A 16,197-nucleotide genomic window follows, 5' to 3' on the forward strand; every position below is an offset into this window, starting at 1 on the left:
CGAGGGGCGGTCGGAAAGCAAGACACACGCTCGTCCTGGAAGTCAGGACATTCAAGAAGGACATGCACGACCGTAAGAGGGACAATGCAACTAGGACAATAAGGAGCAGGGCGGCGCTCCATCAAGTGACCATGGGTTAAGCGAGTATGGCCAATACGCAACCTCAACAGAACTATTTCCCACCGCCGGTTACGGTGGAAGGAGGACGGCCACGAGGAAACACAACATTTAAGAGTACGTAGCTTGTTACCAGTAACAGACAACCAAGAAGCCTGCCAACGGGTAAGAACTGAGGAATGGATAACTGGGTAAAAGTCGGAATACGGAATGCCTTTACGAGAGATGGGACAAGAGCGGACAGCTTCCTTAGCGGCAGCATCCGCACGCTCATTTAAAGACACACCAATATGGCTGGGAACCCAACAAAACTCAACCGACTTAAATTTACTGTGAACGAGAAACAGCCAATGCTGGATCTCGACAACTACCGGATGAACCGGATTAAAGGACCCGAGAGCCATGAGGGCACTACGAGAGTCAACAACATCCACAAAGGAAGACTGACAACGAGAAAGCAGGAGACGAAGAGCATAGAGAATAGCATAAAGTTCTGCTGTAAAGATGCTAGTCTCCGGAGGCAAGCGACACATATAAGTGCGATCAGGAAAAACAACAGAGTAGCCAACACCGTCCGCTGACTTAGACCCATCGGTGAAGACAGAAACGGAGCGGGAGTGAGAAGAAAAGTGCTCGAGAAAAAGGCGTTTTAGAACCGTAGGAGGGGTAAAAGCTTTAGTGATACGGGTCAAGGAAGTACAAAACCGCGGAAGAGGGACCCTCCACGGGGGCAAAGAAGGAACAACACGAGGAGAAACATCAGAAATACGAACGGAGAGAGAATCCTGTAGGCGAGATAACCGGACAGAAAGAGGGAGGTGGTGAAGAGGAACAGGAACCGCAGGAGGGGTAAAAGTTAAAGCACGACAGAGGCGAGAGGAAGGATGTTGCAAGGACCGCGCAAGATAGCGAAGACAGTAGCGATCACGGCGGTCCTGGAGAGACAGGAAGCCAGTGTCAACATACAAGCTAAGGATGGGAGTCGAACGAAAGGCACCAGAACTGAGGCGCAACCCAGTATGGTGCAAAGCATCAAGACGGCGAAGAGTAGAAGGAGAAGCAGACGAGTAAGCAGGGCAACCATAATCGAGCTTAGACAGGACGAGAGAGGAATGTAAAGCAAGGAGTGCGCGCCGATCTGCCCCCCCAAGAAGTATGGGACAAGACCCGAAGGAGGGTAAGGGCCTTAGAGCACTCAACACGGAGGTAAGAGATATGGGGAGACCAAGACAAACGAGTGTCAAGGAATAACCCCAAAAGCTTCGCGGAATCTTTGTATTCAAGGGGATGACAATAAAGCGACAAAGAGGGACGAAGAACAACCCGTTTCCGCATAAAAGTCATGGCACAAGTCTTAGAAGTAGAGAACTTGAAGCCATGACCTGTGGCCCAAGACGACACGGCATCAATTGCAAGTTGAAGCCGGCGTTGAAGGAGAGGCGAATCATCACCCTGACAACAAAGGGTATGATCATCGACATAGAGAGCGGAGAAGACACCAGAAGGAAGAGAGGAAAGAAGACCATTGAGGGCAACAAGAAAAAGAGTAGTGCTCAGAACACTACCCTGGGGCACACCTTCGTATTGCTGAAAAGAGGGGGAGAGAGCGGTACCAAGGCGCACCCGAAAGGAACGACGAGAGAGGAAGCTGCGGAGAAAGAGAGGGAGATGACCACGAAGGCCAAAAGAATGAAGTTGAGAGAGGATATGATAACGCCAAGTGGTGTCGTAAGCCATTTCTAGGTCAAAAAGGACGGCAACAACGGAGGTCTTCGCAGCAAAAGCAGTACGAATATAGACCTCCAAGTTCACCAGGACATCTGTCGTGCTGCGGCACTTGCGGAAACCAAATTGAGAAGGGGAGAGGAGGTGATGGTGTTCCAGGAACCACATCAGACGAACGTTAACCATACGTTCAAAGAGTTTGCAGACACAACTTGTGAGAGCAATAGGGCGAAAGTCCTTAGGGGAAGTACCCAGAGACCCCGGTTTGCGAACAGGGAGGACAACGGCATCGAGCCAGTCCTCAGGGACTGACGACGACTCCCAGATCCGATTATAGACTCAGTAAATACTGAGACGTGCCCGGAGGGAGATGGCGAAGCGTCTCATAATGAATACCATCGGAGCCCGCCGCCGTAGAACCGCAGAGGGCCAGGGCAGAACGAAGTTCAGAGAGAGAGAAGGGATCATTATAGGGAAGCTGAAGATGAGTGCAGAAATCTAAAGGACGAGACTCAAGGACAGGTTTACGAAGAAGGAAAGATTGGGGAAGATGAAGACCAGAGCTAACAGAAGAAAAATGGGAACCCAGTTCGGAAGCGACCTGCAACGGGTCCGCTACAAGAGTATCATGGAGGTGAAGGACCGGTGAAACATCGGGAACGAACTTACCCGCTATCTTGCGGATACGCTTCCAGAACTGGGCCAGAGGGGTCTCGGACGTAATTGATGAGACATAAGATGCCCAACATTCACGTTTAGCCGTACGGATGGCCCTACGGGCCACCGCACTCGCTTTCCGAAAGAAAAGAAAAGAATCGGTCGTCTGCCTACGGCGGTGCCTCTTCCAGGCTGCACGCTTACAGCGGACAGCCCGAGCACAGTCCGCATTCCACCAGGGAACGCACTTCCGTGGACCCCGAGAGGAAGAGCGAGGAATAGAGCGGAGGGCAGCGATGAAGACAGTGTCATGAAAAAGGAGGAGAGCGCAAGAGAGAGGTAGAAGGGAGAGGTCAGGGAGAGCAGCACTGAGGGTAAATAGGGTCCAGTCTGCCTTAGCAAACTGCCACCTAGGGAAAGAGAGGGAAGGGCGAAAAGAGAAAAAGGAAACAAGGATGGGGAAATGATCACTTCCATGGAGGTCATCAAGAACCTGCCACGTGAAATCTAAGTAAAGAGAAGAAGAGCAGAGAGAAAGATCAAGACAAGAAAGGGTGCGAGTCCGAGAGTCCAAATGAGTGGGCTCACCAGAATTCAGAAGAGACAGGGAAGGAGAGAGGAGAAACGGCTCAAGGAGGCGACCCCGGGTATTCGTCAGAACGTCACCCCAAAGAGAATGACGACAATTGAAGTCACCCAACAGGAGCACAGGCTCCGGCAAGGAGTCCAGGAGGTGTTTCAAATCAGGAAGAGAGAGCGGGACACTCGGGGGGAGATAAATGGAACAAACTGTGTACCATTTCCCCACAAAGATACGAGCAGCAGAACAATGGAGAGGCGAAGGAAAAAGTAAAGGAACAAAGGGAACATCAGCCCGAATCAAAAGAGCAGAAGAATTAGAAGCCCCAGCAATGGCTGGGGGGGGGGAGAGAAAGGAATAGCCACGAAAACGACCAGGACGAGCACCAAGCATTGGCTCCTGGAGACAGACACAAAGGGGCGAAAACCGCGAAATCAGAAGTTGGAGTTCGAGGAAATTGGCGTAATAACCTCGAACGTTCCATTGAAGAATGGACAACGACGAGAAGAGAAAGGACAAAAACAGAGAACAAGGAAGAAACAAAGGCGAAAGACCAACAGAGCACGTTAAAGAATATCAGGGTCGGGATCAGGGTCAGCAAAGTCAGGGTTAGGGGGCATGGGTAAACTGAGCAAAGACGGAGGGAAGGAAACGGGAGAACAGAGCAGAGGTGGGCGGGCAGGGTCTGGAGGAGGAGGAGGAAGAGGAGGAGACAACGGAGAGGAGCAGTCAAGGACAGCAGCAGGAGGAGGGGGAGTAGAAAGAGGGGAGCGCACCCCAGCAAGAGCAGCAACCGAAAGGGAAGCAGGGGCCAAAGAAACCTCCATAGCAGGAACAGGGGGCGCAAACACTGAAACGGGAGGGGAAGGAGCAACAGAGCCAGAAGGAGGAGCCGAGGAAGAAAGCGAAGCCTTCTTACCCGCCGGGGAAGAGGAAGGAGAGGAGCCAGGCTTACGCTTCTGACTTAAAGAGACCGGTGTCCCAGCAACTACGTACCGGGCAACGGATTCCAGTGTCTCAACGGGAGAAGCCGAACGAGAGCACACACGACGGCCGTTAGGAGAGCGATGGACATCCGCCCGCACCGACAGGCGGTGGGGAGAGCCAATAGATGGAGGAAGAGGATGGGAAGGAGGATCGGAGGGGGACGAGGAAGAAGACACAGAAGACACGACAGACCGGGTAGAAGGAAGGGGAACCCCAGACAGAGGACCAGGAGGAGGATTCTTCGGGAGAGAACCCAAAGGAACAGAGGAGGGGGCAGTGGGCGCATCAGGGTCCAAGGCCCGGAAACGGTTGTGAGTCTGAGGAAGGCGGGAAGGACGAGGAGAGGAAGAGCGCAACACGCGAGCATAAGAGATATTAGCATAAGGCGGGAGCCGGCGAACCTGGCGCCTCGCCTCAGGAAAAGATAAACGCTCCCGGTGCTTCAGGTTGAGGACGGCTGCCTCAAGCTTGTAATGGACACACGCACGGGAGAAGGTAGGATGGGCCTCACCGCAGTTGAGGCAACGAGCCTGGGGAGAAGTGCACTCCGACTTAGAGTGACCTTCGCCACCACACAAAGGACAGAGAGAGACAGTCCCGGAGCAGCGGAGGGCACCATGCCCAAACCTCCAGCACTTGTTGCAGAGCCGAGGAGAAGGAATGTACTCCTGGACAGAGCACCTGGCACCAGCAAGAATGACAGAGGGTGGAAGGGTCCTACCATCAAAGGTAATCTTCACAACCCGGAGGGGTTGACGGCGACTACCACGAGGGGGACGAGTAAACGTGTCCACCTGGAGAATAGAATGGCCCTGGGCAGCGAGGATATGGCGAATATCGTCGTGGCAGTCGCGCAGGTCCCGAACACCGGTTGCAACATGGGGCGGGAGCAAAATAGTGCCAACACTGGCATTCAATTGAGCGTTCTTCGAGACCCGAACGGGGGTCTCGCCAAGGCAGGATAAGGCAGCCAAGCGGGAAGCAGCATCCTGAGAAGGAGCAGCAACGACACGTGTACCGAGACGAGTGGGGTTGAAAGTAATGGAGGCATCCACGGAATCAATGAGATGTCGATGAAGGGAGAAATCGTCAGGAGGCGCAGAATCAAGAGGGAGGAGATCAAAATATTTGGCCCACGAAGCGGGACCAAACAAGGCTTGATAGCAGAACTGGAAGGAATCGAGCGAGGGCGGCCGTGACGAGAACGGCGGTGAGAACCCCCAGAGAGAGAGGGGTTAAAAGGCGCAGTAGTTACAACTAGAGAAGGAGCCGCGCCAGGGGACGAGGTAGTCACCACTGGGGGCTTGGGGCTCGACCCAACCACAGAGGAGGGAGGGGAGCCAGGGGAAGGAGTCAGAGAGGCCAAAGGAGGAGCAAGGTCGGGGCCCAATGCAGCGGAGGCTACAGAGCCCGGTCTTCCAATACGGACCGACTCGGGGGCTTGGTCGCCCACCCCACGAGCCTGAAAAGGTAAGCCAGAAGCAGCCGAAACAGGGGTTATCATCTTGACGAAATTAAGAATTCACTCACGAATGAGCCCCCACACCCACCATGGAGCCACAATTAGAGGCAGGACACCCAACAAGAAGCTATCGCCGATCTAGTCGGGGCCTCCTAGGGGTGCGTCGTGAGTATACGCCCCACAAACGCCACCTTAAGAAACCGACAGTCCGTCGAGATCGGGTTCAGTGACGAAGTGGGGATTGACAATAAAAGGGTCCCCTCGCTCTCGACGTCGGGTACTGCAGTTCTACGGGTGCATGAGTACGCCTCCTCAAGCACCCGGGCGTCAAAATAGAAGAAGTCCATGGAAGAACCAGAACGAGCAAAAGGTCGGCAGGAAACGGCAAGCAGATAGGAGAAGAGGGGGGAGAAAAACGAAACAGAAGGAAAAGGAAAAGGTGCCCAGCAGAATTGGAGAGGACGGCAGCAGGAGCACAAGGCTAGAAAAGGACAGAGGACTGTCCTAAGGAGCATCACACTCCAGCAGCCGCCCACGAAGCCCCCACACGGCGACAACGAGCTGAGCGGGGAGGGGGTTCTTAAATGCAAATCCTTGTCTGAAACTCTTCCTGGACAGATGTAATAGGACCCATTATCACCACACCAGAAATAAATATATCTTTGATATCCCCAGAGTTAAACTTAATCTGTGTAAACACTATGCAAATAAAGGGACCCAGTTTATGGAACTCACTCCCTACTGAATTGAAAAGCTGTCCAACTTTTACATCATTCAAAATCAATACTAAAAAGTACTTAATTTCATCTTCATAGTTTTTCACTTTTTGCCTTAAAATTGCACTGTATCACTTGCTACCCAATCTCCCAACCTTTATGTTCCCAATTTGAACATCTTTACCATTGTGATCATTGCTGTCTTATATGTGCTGCCAATCTGTTGTATGGTGTCTATTATTCTTGTTTAAATTACTAATCAAGCTGTCAATGTAATCAATTAGAGCTTTAATATAACAATGTGCTTTAATATACTTACCTCTCTCTCTCATCTCATTTTTCTCTTGAAATGTATCTATCATTTATCCATTCTGATTGAAATTACCTACTTAAGATTATCTGCTCGATTAAGGACCTGCCCGAAACGCTGCGCGTACTTGTGGCTTTACAAGAATGTAAATACTGTACTATCCAATGTATTCTCACAAACCCAATGTACCTTCTTGTATATATAAAAATAAATAATAAAAAAATAAATTCTCAGCTGTTTCACTGGTTATTTTTATAGTTTGTTTTTCTTTATTCGCATCCCCAGAAAACTTTTATATTAATATTTGCATTACACATGTAAAGGCCAGACAATAATTGTTTGAATCATCATATGATGATGACTGCAGTCCCCTGTGAATCAACACCTGACAATAACTACTGTCTAAGGGGAGCCGGTCGGCCGAGTGAACAGCACACTGGACTTGTGATCCTGTGGTCCTGGGTTCGATCCTAGGCGCTGGCAAGAAACAATGGGCAGAGTTTCTTTCACCCTATGCCCCTGTTACCTAGCAGTAAAATAGGTACCTGGGTGTTAGTCAGCTGTCACGGGCTGCTTCCTGGGGGTGGAGGCCTGGTCGAGGACCATGCTGCGGGGACACTAAAGCCCCGAAATCATATCAAGATAACCTCAAGATTGGGTAAAAGTGTTTGTAAATCCAAAGTATTCTGTATCACATTATTATCACACATCTAAACAATTTCATGTGGTACACTACTTATTTCCTTATTTATATAGTTATTAAGTTGACACTAATAGATAATTATGTAAAGTGTAGGCGTGCGGCATACTACATAATTTACACTCCTTATCTATTTTACTGACAACACCGTAATACCAAAAACGTGTATATCCTACTCTTAATCTCATGTAAATTGAATCTTTCCAAATAGACTTTCCTCTACGATAAGTGAAGGACGCATAATGCTTTTGTGTGATGCTGTCCACAATAGCCGTTCCCTTTACTTTTTATTCATCCTCTTTGATCATCTTGATTTATGACCGTTTCAAAGTTTTATGACATACAACATCGACAAGAGTTTTTCTAAGGCTCTCTTTGTTATCACATCAATTGCCTCATTCACCAATATTCCCACATGTGAAGGGAGCCATATAAATCTTATATTACGCTCATTTTTCCTAAAGACTTTACATTCTCTATACACTGTTACAATATTTTGGTATACTGCTCTTCTGCCATATAAGGACTCCAACGCTCCTCTACTGTCTACATATATTTAAAAAAAAAAAAAATTTGTTACTACATTTGACTACTTCCTGTAATCCTGCTAATTCAGTTTTAAGTTCAGCCTGCATTGAAGAGACATTGTCAGTTAAGCAGTGTCCAATAACAGTATATATATACAGTGCCGATATGTACTCTCCCTAATAAAAACTGCATCCTACCGTTCCACATCCTTAGCTGTTGTTGCCGTTGTTTTAGATTTAGCTACTCAGAACTGAATGTCCATGTACCACAGGCTAAGTGAGCCCGTAATTGAGATCGGTTATTCACAATAACCTTGCTACTGTGATATTTGTGTCAAAGTTTTAAATGAAGGTGTGGTTTCCTCCTCTTGAATTTTTTTACTGCTTATGTTTTAGTGCACTGGTTTTAGTCTTATATTGATAACATTACCTTGATGGCAGATATAGATAACAATACCTTGGGGGCAGATATAGATGTACAGTGTTCACTAGTGTCCCATTATTCAACTGCATTGTAGTCTAAAACTAGCTACTAATCCATCACAAAATACATGTGTTTTCTGTAGGTAATTCTCTAATTATACAGTTATATGTTGCTCTCAGCTCTGCTATCTCATACATACTTTACTCTTTTGCAGGAGAATAATTACAACATCTACGTGGCACTCTTTCCATGGTGGTGTGAATTGTCTCTTAGGAAAAGCAATACATTTGGGAATAACATGCTCTAAGATCAGCACATAAGATACTCATATGCTATCATTATACTTTAACATATATTGTTCATTACATATCATAACATTCATTAATTCATTAGCGCCACCGCTGCATTAATCTAATTGCAGAGGGTATATTTATCTTTAAAATTACATCCCTAATACTCTGTAGGGACCCAGACATGTGCCGAGGCATTCATACATGTTTTCCGTATGTTTGATGACCGTCGATCCTGCCCCAAGTTAGTGATCTCAGTGCAACTTCGTTGCAGGGGAAGCATGTCTGAGGAAAGTCTGGAATCGCCCAGTTGTATGCATTGCCCTAAATCAACAGTAGTGCTACTAGAAGTTCATATCTCCTAGAAGTAAGTAAGTAAGTAATTATCAAAAGAAGGCACCAAACCGGGAAGGCTATGTAGCACCATCAAATACGCAAAATAATCAGAGGGCGCTAAATATCACCAAGGATGCCAATACGAGAACAAAAACGCATAAGGCGAACGATATCAAAAGTATCCGAGTCACCAAGAATTCTATCGAGGGACAGGTGACCGCGAGGGGCGGTCGGAAAGCAAGACACACGCTCGTCCTGGAAGTCAGGACATTCAAGAAGGACATGCACGACCGTAAGAGGGACAATACAACTAGGACAATAAGGAGCAGGGCGGCGCTCCATCAAGTGACCATGGGTTAAGCGAGTATGGCCAATACGCAACCTCGCCAGAGCTGTTTCCCACCGCCGGTTACGGTGGAAGGAGGACGGCCACGAGGAAACACAACATTTAAGAGTACGTAGCTTGTTACCAGTAACAGACAACCAAGAAGCCTGCCAACGGGTAAGAACTGAGGAATGGATAACTGGGTAAAAGTCGGAATACGGAATGCCTTTACGAGAGATGGGACAAGAGCGGACAGCTTCCTTAGCGGCAGCATCCGCACGCTCATTTAAAGACACACCAATATGGCTGGGAACCCAACAAAACTCAACCGACTTAAATTTACTGTGAACGAGAAACAGCCAATGCTGGATCTCGACAACTACCGGATGAACCGGATTAAAGGACCCGAGAGCCATGAGGGCACTACGAGAGTCAACAACAACCACAAAGGAAGACTGACAACGAGAAAGCAGGAGACGAAGAGCATAGAGAATAGCATAAAGTTCTGCTGTAAAGATGCTAGTCTCCGGAGGCAAGCGACACATATAAGTGCGATCAGGAAAAACAACAGAGTAGCCAACACCGTCCGCTGACTTAGACCCATCGGTGAAGACAGAAACGGAGCGGGAGTGAGAAGAAAAGTGCTCGAGGAAAAGGCGTTTTAGAACCGTAGGAGGGGTAAAAGCTTTAGTGATACGGGTCAAGGAAGTACAAAACCGCGGAAGAGGGACCCTCCACGGGGGCAAAGAAGGAACAACACGAGGAGAAACATCAGAAATACGAACGGAGAGAGAATCCTGTAGGCGAGATAACCGGACAGAAAGAGGGAGGTGGTGAAGAGGAACAGGAACCGCAGGAGGGGTAAAAGTTAAAGCACGACAGAGGCGAGAGGAAGGATGTTGCAAGGACCGCGCAAGATAGCGAAGACAGTAGCGATCACGGCGGTCCTGGAGAGACAGGAAGCCAGTGTCAACATACAAGCTAAGGATGGGAGTCGAACGAAAGGCACCAGAACTGAGGCGCAACCCAGTATGGTGCAAAGCATCAAGACGGCGAAGAGTAGAAGGAGAAGCAGACGAGTAAGCAGGGCAACCATAATCGAGCTTAGACAGGACGAGAGAGGAATGTAAAGCAAGGAGTGCGCGCCGATCTGCCCCCCAAGAAGTATGGGACAAGACCCGAAGGAGGGTAAGGGCCTTAGAGCACTCAACACGGAGGTAAGAGATATGGGGAGACCAAGACAAACGAGTGTCAAGGAATAACCCCAAAAGCTTCGCGGAATCTTTGTATTCAAGGGGATGACCATAAAGCGACAAAGAGGGACGAAGAACAACCCGTTTCCGCGTAAAAGTCATGGCACAAGTCTTAGAAGTAGAGAACTTGAAGCCATGACCTGTGGCCCAAGACGACACGGCATCAATTGCAAGTTGAAGCCGGCGTTGAAGGAGAGGCGAATCATCACCCTGACAACAATGGGTAAGATCATCGACATAGAGAGCGGAGAAGACACCAGAAGGAAGAGAGGAAAGAAGACCATTGAGGGCAACAAGAAAAAGAGTAGTGCTCAGAACACTACCCTGGGGCACACCTTCGTATTGCTGAAAAGAGGGAGAGAGAGCGGTACCAAGGCGCACCCGAAAGGAACGACGAGAGGGGAAGCTGCGGAGAAAGAGAGGGAGATGACCACGAAGGCCAAAAGAATGAAGTTGAGATAGGATATGATAACGCCAAGTGGTGTCGTAAGCCTTTTCTAGGTCAAAAAGGACGGCAACAACGGAGGTCTTCGCAGCAAAAGCAGTACGAATATAGACCTCCAAGTTCACCAGGACATCTGTCGTGCTGCGGCACTTGCGGAAACCAAATTGAGAAGGGGAGAGGAGGTGATGGTGTTCCAGGAACCACATCAGACGAACGTTAACCATACGTTCAAAGAGTTTGCAGACACAACTTGTGAGAGCAATAGGGCGAAAGTCCTTAGGGGAAGTACCCAGAGACCCCGGTTTGCGAACAGGGAGGACAACGGCATCGAGCCAGTCCGCAGGGACTGACGACGACTCCCAGATCCGATTATACAGACTCAGTAAATACTGAGACGTGCTCGGAGGGAGATGGCGAAGCATCTCATAATGAATACCATCGGAGCCCGCCGCCGTAGAACCGCAGAGGGCCAGGGCAGAACGAAGTTCAGAGAGAGAGAAGGGATCATTATAGGGAAGCTGAAGATGAGTGCAGAAATCTAAAGGACGAGACTCAAGGACAGGTTTACGAAGAAGGAAAGATTGGGGAAGATGAAGACCAGAGCTAACAGAAGAAAAATGGGAACCCAGTTCGGAAGCGACCTGCAACGGGTCCGCCACAAGAGTATCATGGAGGTGAAGGACCGGTGAAACATCGGGAACGAACTTACCCGCTATCTTGCGGATACGCTTCCAGATCTGGGCCAGAGGGGTCTCGGACGTAATTGTCGAGACATAAGATGCCCAACATTCACGTTTAGCCGTACGGATGGCCCTACGGGCCACCGCACTCGCTTTCCGAAAGAAAAGAAAAGAATCGGACGTCTGCCTACGGCGGTGCCTCTTCCAGGCTGCACGCTTACAGCGGACAGCCCGAGCACAGTCCGCATTCCACCAGGGAACGCACTTCCGTGGACCCCGAGAGAAAGAGCGAGGAATAGAGCGGAGGGCAGCGTTGAAGACAGTGTCATGAAAAAGGAGGAGAGCGCGAGAGAGAGGCAGAAGGGAGAGGTCAGGGAGAGCAGCACTGAGGGTAAATAGGGTCCAGTCTGCCTTAGCAAACTGCCACCTAGGGAAAGAGAGGGAAGGGCGAAAAGAGAAAAAGGAAACAAGGATGGGGAAATGATCACTTCCATGGAGGTCATCAAGAACCTGCCACGTGAAATCTAAGTAAAAAGAAGAAGAGCAGAGAGAAAGATCAAGACAAGAAAGGGTGCGAGTCCGAGAGTCCAAATGAGTGGGCTCACCAGAATTCAGAAGAGACAGGGAAGAAGAGAGGAGAAACGGCTCAAGGAGGCGACCCCGGGTATTCGTCAGAACGTCACCCCAAAGAGAATGACGACAATTGAAGTCACCCAGCAGGAGCACAGGCTCCGGCAAGGAGTCCAGGAGGTGTTTCAAATCAGGAAGAGAGAGCGGGACACTCGGGGGGAGATAAATGGAACAAACTGTGTACCATTTCCCCACAAAGATACGAGCAGCAGAACAATGGAGAGGCGAAGGAAAAAGTAAAGGAACAAAGGGAACATCAGCCCCAATCAAAAGAGCAGAAGAATTAGAAGCCCCAGCAATGGCTGGGGGGGGGGGGGAGAGAAAGGAATAGCCACGAAAACGACCAGGACGAGCACCAAGCATTGGCTCCTGGAGACAGACACAAAGGGGCGTAAACCGCGAAATCAGAAGTTGGAGTTCGAGGAAATTGGCGTAATAACCTCGAACGTTCCATTGAAGAATGGACAACGACGAGAAGAGAAAGGACAAAAACAGAGAACAAGGAAGAAACAAAGGCGAAAGAGCAACAGAGCACGTTAAAGAATATCAGGGTCGGGATCAGGGTCAGCAAAGTCAGTGTTAGGGGGCATGGGTAAACTGAGCAAAGACGGAGGGAAGGAAACGGGAGAACAGAGCAGAGGTGGGCGGGCAGGGTCTGGAGGAGGAGGAGGAGACAACGGAGAGGAGCAGTCAAGGACAGCAGCAGGAAGAGGGGGAGTAGAAAGAGAGGAGCGCACCCCAGCAAGAGCAGCAACCGAAAGGGAAGCAGGGGCCAAAGAAACCTCCATAGCAGGAACAGGGGGCGCAAGCACTGAAACGGGAGGGGAAGGAGCAACAGAGCCAGAAGGAGGAGCTGAGGAAGAAAGCGAAGCCTTCTTACCCGCCGGGGAAGAGGAAGGAGAGGAGCCAGGCTTACGCTTCTGACTTAAAGAGACCGGTGTCCCAGCAACTACGTACCGGGCAACGGATTCCAGTGTCTCAACAGGAGAAGCCGAACGAGAGCACACACGACGGCCGTTAGGAGAGCGATGGACATCCGCCCGCACCGACAGGCGGCGGGGAGAGCCGATAGATGGAGGAAGAGGATGGGAAGGAGGATCGGAGGGGGACGAGGAAGAAGACACAGAAGACACGACAGACCGGGTAGAAGGAAGGGGAACCCCAGACAGAGGACCAGGAGGAGGATCCTTCGGGAGAGAACCCAAAGGGACAGAGGAGGGGGCAGTGGGCGCATCAGGGTCCAAGGCCCGGAAACGGTTGCGAGTCTGAGGAAGGCGGGAAGGACGAGGAGAGGAAGAGCGCAACACGCGAGCATAAGAGATATTAGCATAAGGCGGGAGCCGGCGAACCTGGCGCCTCGCCTCAGGAAAAGATAAACGCTCCCGGTGCTTCAAGTTGAGGACGGCTGCCTCAAGCTTGTAATGGACACACGCACGGGAGAAGGTAGGATGGGCCTCACCGCAGTTGAGGCAACGAGCCTGGGGAGAAGCGCACTCCGACTTAGAGTGACCTTCGCCACCACACAAAGGACAGAGAGACAGTCCCGGAGCAGCGGAGGGCACCATGCCCAAACCTCCAGCACTTGTTGCAGAGCCGAGGAGAAGGAATGTACTCCTGGACAGAGCACCTGGCACCAGCAAGAATGACAGAGGGTGGAAGGGTCCTACCATCAAAGGTAATCTTCACAACCCGCAGGGGTTGACGGCGACTACCACGAGGGGGACGAGTAAACGTGTCCACCTGGAGAATAGAGTGGCCCTGGGCAGCGAGGATATGTCGAATATCGTCGTGGCAGTCGCGCAGGTCCCGAACACCGGTCGCAACATGGGGCGGGAGCAAAATAGTGCCAACACTGGCATTCAACTGAACGTTCTTCGAGACCCGAACGGGGGTCTCGCCAAGGCAGGATAAGGCAGCCAAGCGGGAAGCAGCATCCTGAGAAGGAGCAGCAATGACACGTGTACCGAGACGAGTGGGGTTGAAAGTAATGGAGGCATCCACGGAATCAATGAGATGTCGATGGAGGGAGAAATCGTCAGGAGGCGCAGAATCAAGAGGGAGGAGATCAAAATATTTGGCCCACGAAGCGGGACCAAACAAGGCTTGATAGGCAGCAGAACTGGAAGGAATCGAGCGAGGGCGGCCGTGACGAGGATGGCGGTGAGAACCCCCAGAGAGAGAGGGGTTAAAAGGCGCAGTAGTTACAACTAGAGAAGGAGCCGCGCCAGGGGACGAGGTAGTCACCACTGGGGGCTTGGGGCTCGACCCAACCACAGAGGAGGGAGGGGAGCCAGAGGAGGGAGGGGAGCCAGAGGAAGGAGTCAGAGAGGCCAAAGGAGGAGCAAGGTCGGGGCCCAATGCAGCGGAGGCTACAGAGCCCGGTCTTCCAATACGGACCGACTCGGGGGCTTGGTCGCCCACCCCACGAGCCTGAGAAGGTAAACCAGAAGAAGCCGAAGCAGGGGTAATCATCTTGACGAAAGAAAGAATTCACTCACGAATGTGCCCCCACACCCACCATGGAGCCACAATTAGAGGCAGGACACCCAACAAGAAGCTATCGCCGATCTTGTCGGGGCCTCCTAGGGGTGCGTCGCGAGTATACGCCCCACAAACGCCACCTTAAGAAACCGACAGTCCGTCGAGATCGGGTTCAGTGACGAAGTGGGGATTGACAATAAAAGGTTCCCCTCGCTCTCGACGTCGGGTACTGCAGTTCTACGGGTGCATGAGTATGCCTCCTCAAGCACCCGGGCGTCAAAATAGAAGAAGTCCAAGGGAAGAACCAGAACGAGCAAAAGGTCGGTAGGAAACGGCAAGCAGATAGGAGAAGAGGGGGGAGAAAAACGAAACAGAAGGAAAAGGAAAAGATGCCCAGCAGAATTGGAGAGGACGGCAGCAGGAGCACAAGGCTAGAAAAGGACAGAGGACTGTCCCAAGGAGCATCACACTCCGGCAGCCGCCCACTAAGCCCCCACACGGCGACAACGAGCTGAGCGGGGAGGGGGTTGAAATAACAAGGTGCCTGATTTACCAGAGGGCCACTAACCCTACTGGACTGGACGAGGACATGAAGCCGGTGGCTTGAAGCTCTCCACCATTTGCCTTTATGATCTTTTCCACGTAAATTCTAAAACAGTTGGCAGTTACGGCTTCGAAGGGTAGGCGTTTCCATGGGTTAATGTGAACTGTAGGTGAAAAAGCTTCTCCTGTTCTTAATCCTACATTGTGGCTTGTTATGCTTGAAACCGTTGCTCCTTGCTTGTGATACATATGACCGAGCGAAGAAAATATCAGGAACCCACATCCTCTACTTGTTCAGTATTTTTGAAGCTTAAATGACATCCGCCCTGTCATGCCTGATTTGCAGTGTTGTTAACCCTGCGGCCTTCAAACGTTCCTGATATGAGAGATGACTGGTGCAACCTGTCCTCTTACAAATTATGTCTGAACTTGGCCGTTTGCCAGTATCGCCGAAAATGGACGTAATTTGGAGATGAAAAATAATTGAAAAGTTTTGAATTTTTGTTAACCAAAGCAGCTAGTTAAGGGGCCTCTGGTAGGTTACGAGGGCAGGAAGATCTATTGCTTCAAAACGTCATGAAAACTGTTAATTGAAAGTTTCCTCTCCTATCTTAACCGTGTAAGGAAAATGACTGAAAACAGGACAGTACATCACTTTCGTGAGCCAATTTCTTTTAAAATTCGGTCTATTTTTAGCCATATTGGCAAACGTGCGAAAGCGGCATTATTTTAAGAGGACGGGTTGGGAATAACTTCTGTTGCCCAAATTAGCACCTTCTCCAGAGCAGCTACGTCCCTCTGAAAATGAGGCCTCCATGCTTGCCAACAGAAATCTAAATTGGGGTGCACCAGAGATTTACACAGTAGAACCATTACCATATTCTTATCGTCAAAAGTACGCGTGATAATCTCTAAAGTTTCGTTAGCTTTTCTGATGGCTGCACCCACCTTTCTTGCAATTTGTGGAGTTCATGTAGCTCTTTATAAGGCTTTAATATTGTCATTTCCC

This window comes from Procambarus clarkii, chromosome 16, assembly GCF_040958095.1.
Source record: "Procambarus clarkii isolate CNS0578487 chromosome 16, FALCON_Pclarkii_2.0, whole genome shotgun sequence".
Taxonomy (NCBI): Eukaryota; Metazoa; Arthropoda; class Malacostraca; order Decapoda; family Cambaridae; genus Procambarus; species Procambarus clarkii.